This window comes from Eschrichtius robustus, chromosome 7 (genome assembly GCF_028021215.1).
Source record: "Eschrichtius robustus isolate mEscRob2 chromosome 7, mEscRob2.pri, whole genome shotgun sequence".
Taxonomy (NCBI): Eukaryota; Metazoa; Chordata; class Mammalia; order Artiodactyla; family Eschrichtiidae; genus Eschrichtius; species Eschrichtius robustus.
Window position 1 is genome coordinate 25,537,588 of NC_090830.1, and position 4,515 is coordinate 25,542,102.

A 4,515-nucleotide genomic window follows, 5' to 3' on the forward strand; every position below is an offset into this window, starting at 1 on the left:
CTCACCCAACCTCACCAATCCTCTCAGCCCCAAGAGTGTCCACCCTTATGTCTCAATCAGGTGTGGGTCTAGATATGGTCAATCCAGGTGGCATCACAGCCCCTGAACGAATTTTGTAAGAATTTCTCTCTCTTTCACTGTCTTTGTTTCACGGTTTTTTAAAAGTAATTGATTTTTATAATGGGGTTTAGCTGCTTTTAACTGCTTAGTTTATGCCGCTTTACACCCACTTGACTCACTTACAGAGAGTTATCAATACATAGGTTTTAAGATTCTTACTAGTCAGATATATTCTTGGGCGGCGAATAGGGGGTGTTGAGTCCAGTTCACTGAGCAAGGAGTAGGTCTTGTCTATTGCATATTGGGTTTATGGAACGGTATCTGAGGTAATATGAAACCCTTGTTTTATGCAACACCCCACCTCACCTTTCCCGTTAGGCAGCCATAGTGTGTTTTCTAAACTTGTGATTCTGTTCTGTTTTGTAATTCAGTTCAAGGGTAGCGGTTTTTACATTCCCTCTATAAGTGAAACCTTATGATAAGTGTCTTTTTCTGTGTGACTTATTTCACTTAGAATCGTCGTACCTAAATCCACTCATCATGCTGCTACTAGCCTTATGACATTGATTTCATGGCTGAGTGATATTCCATTGTACATAAGGACCACAACTTCTTTATCCATTTTTCTCTTTCCTGATATATTGAAGGTGTTACGAAGTGGAGGTTCTTTTCAACAAGCAGCCCTAAACTTTGGGGTGCCTGTGTCTTGCTGATTTTTAGTTTTCCCTATTGATACACCCATGAGTGGAAGTGCCCTATGCTCTCTAAGCTGAGTTTTGTAGATGTTTCAGGACGCACCGTACACTTCTCCAGAGTGGCTGTTGGCAATTTACATCCCGCACATCAGCGTAGCATGGCTCCCGTTTCTCCATGGCCTGTCCTTCATTTCTGGTTTTGACACTTTATTCAGCATGGCCCTTTTGACCGATGGGAAGCGAGACTTCTTTGTAGCGCTGATTTGCCTTTCCAGGTTGCTTGGTTGGCCAAAAAGGGCTTATGCGTTTTTTCCTGAATATATTCAGGAAAAAACGCATACGCCCTTTTTGGCCAAGGGCATCATTGTGGAGTTTTTGCTGCTTTTCCTGTGCTTTAAAGGCGATTCGAATCTACCTCCTGAAATCTGTTTCCTGCGATTCTGCCTTGCTTCCAAATCCTCTTCGTTGCCTACTCTCAGTACATTTGTGAACGAGAGTTAATATTTATAACTCTGCAGGTTTGTGAATTGCAGTGCCCCTGAGCTCCATTTTTCAACTCGCTTTTTTGGGAGCTGGCCGCAAAAGCCCAGGATTGCTTCAGGCCCTATTCTGTTTCCGGGTGGCAGACTGATCGCGTGGTTAATTCTTCTTCCTGATGGGACAATAGAGTGACCTGTGCCGTGCCGGTCCCAACACCTAGAGCTAGTCTCTCATTGGTTCCCCCTCTTCCCGTACATCCTCAGCACAAATTGCAACCTTTACGGAACAGGAGGTTAAAGGTGCTGATTCTCCAAGGAGGGAGATTGCTAGTAAAGCGGCTGGAATGGCGAACCCGAGCACAAGGAGATGAGAAATGAGGTGCGTTTTAGAAACCTTCCCCGATCACACGGTGTACCATCTTCTGGGTTCTCATGCATGTTTTCGATGTAGGAAGATGCCCTTGAACCTGGAGATTTGGGACCCATGGGATGGGTACCACGCAGTATTACTTTAAAGGGTCTGCGTTTGCTCACCCAACCTCACCAAACCTCTCAGCCCCAAGAGTGTCCACCCTTATGTCTCAATCAGCTGTGGGTCTAGATATGGTCAATCCAGGTGGCATCACAGCCCCTGAACGAATTTTGTAAGAATTTCTCTCTCTTTCACTGTCTTTGTTTCACGGGTTTTTAAAAGGAATTGATTTTTATAATGGGGTTTAGCTGCTTTTCACTGCTGTGTTTATGCCGCTTTACACCCACTTGACTCACTTACAGAGAGTTATCAATACATAGGTTTTAAGATTCTTACTAGTCAGATATATTCTTGGGCGGCGAATAGGGGGTGTTGAGTCCAGTTCACTGAGCAAGGAGTAGGTCTTGTCTATTACATATTGGGTTTATGGAACGGTATCTGAGGTAATATGAAACCCTTGTTTTATGCAACACCCCACCTAACCTTTCCCGTTAGGCAGCCATAATGTGTTTTCTAAACGTGTGACTCTGTTCTGTTTTGTAATTCAGTTCAGGGCTAGCGGTATTTACATTCCCTCTATAAGTGATATCTTATGATAAGTGTCTTTTTCTGTGTGACTTTTTTCACTTAGAATTGTTGTACCTAAATGCACTCATCATGCTGCTACTAGCCTTATGATGTTGATTTCATGGCTGAGTGATATTCCATTGTACATAAGGACCACAACTTCTTTATCCATTTTTCCCTTTCCTGGGACATTTAAGGTGTAACGAAGTGGAGGTTCTTGTCAACAGAGCAGCCCTACAATTTGGGGTGCCTGTGTCATGCTGAATTTTAGTTTTCCCAATTTATACGCCCATGAGTGGAAGTGCCCTATGCTCTCTAAGCTGAGTTTTGTAGATGTTTCAGGACGCACCGTACACTTCTCCAGAGTGGCTGTTGGCAATTTACATCCCGCACATCAGCGTAGCAAGGCTCCCGTTTCTCCATGGCCTGTCCTGCATTTCTGGTTTTGACACTTTATTCAGCATGGCCCTTTTGACCGATGGGAAGCGAGACTTCTTTGTAGCGCTGATTTGCCTTTCCAGGTTGCTTGGTTGGCCAAAAAGGGCGTATGCGTTTTTTCCTGAATATATTCAGGAAAAAACACATACGCCCTTTTTGGCCAAGGGCATCATTGTCGAGTTTTTGCCGCTTTTCCTGTGCTTTAAAGGCGATTTGAATCTACCTCCTGAAATCTGTTTCCTGCGATTCTGCCTTGCTTTCAAATCCTCCTCGTTGCCTTTTCTCAGTATATTTGTGAAGGAGAGTTAACATTTATAACTCTGCAGGTTTGTGAATTGCAGTGCCCCTGAGCTCCATTTTTCAACTCGCTTTTTTGGGAGCTGGCCGCAAAAGCGCAGGATTGCTTCAGGCCCTATTCTGGTTCCGGGGGGCAGGCTGAGCCTGTGGTTAATTCTTCTTCCTGATGGGAAAATAGAGTGACCTGTGCCTGTCCCAACACCTAGAGCTAGTGTATCATTGGTTCCCCATCTTCCCGTTCATCCTCAGGACAAATTGCAACCTGTACGGAACAGCAGGTTAAAGGTGCTGATTCTCCAAGGAGGGAGATTGCTATTAAAGCGGCTGGAATGGCGAACCCGAGCACAAGGAGATGAGAAATGAGGTGCGTTTTAGAAACCTTTCCCGATGACACGGTGTACCTTCTTCTGGGTTTCTCATGCATGTTTTCGATGTAGGAAGACGCCCTTGAACCTGGAGATTTGGGACCCATGGGATGGGTACCACGCAGTATTACTTTAAAGGGTCTGCGTTTGCTCACCCAACCTCACCAATCCTCTCAGCCCCAAGAGTGTCCACCCTTATGTCTCAATCAGGTGTGGGTCTAGATATGGTCAATCTAGGTGGCATCACAGCCCCTGAACGAATTTTGTCAGAAATTCTCTCTCTTTCACTGTCTTTGTTTCACGGGTTTTTAAAAGTAATTGATTTTTATAATGGGGTTTAGCTGCTTTTCACTGCTGTGTTTATGCCGCTTTACACCCACTTGACTTACTTACAGAGTGATAACAATACATAGGTTTTAAGATTCTTACTAGTCAGATATATTCTTGGGCGGTGAATAGGGGATGTTGAGTCCAGTTCACTGAGCAAGGAGTAGGTCTTTTCTATTAAATATTGGGTTTATGGAACGGTATCTGAGCTAATTTGAAACCCTTGTTTTATGCAACACCCCACCTCACCTTTCCCGTTAGGCAGCCATAGTGTGTTTTCTAAACGTGTGACTCTGTTCTGTTTTGTAATTCAGTTCAGGGGTAGCGGTATTTACATTCCCTCTATAAGTGATATCTTATGATAAGTGTCTTTTTCTGTGTGACTTATTTCACTTAGAATCGTCGTACCTAAATTCACTCATCATGTTGCTACTAGCCTTATGATGTTGATTTCATGGCTGAGTGATATTCCATTGTACATAAGGACCACAACTTCTTTATCCATTTTTCTCTTTCCTGAGATATTGAAGGTGTAACGAAGTGGAGGTTCTTTTCAACAAGCAGCCCTAAACTTTGGGGTGCCTGTGTCTTGCTGATTTTTAGTTTTCCCTATTGATACACCCATGAGTGGAAGTGCCCTATGCTCTCTAAGCTGAGTTTTTTAGACATTTCAGGACGCACCGTAAACTTCTCCAGAGTGGCTGTTGGCAATTTACATCGCGCCCATCAGCGTAGCAAGGCTCCCGTTTCTCCATGGCCTGTCCTGCATTTCTGGTTTTGACACTTTATTCAGCATGGCCCTTTTGACCTATGGG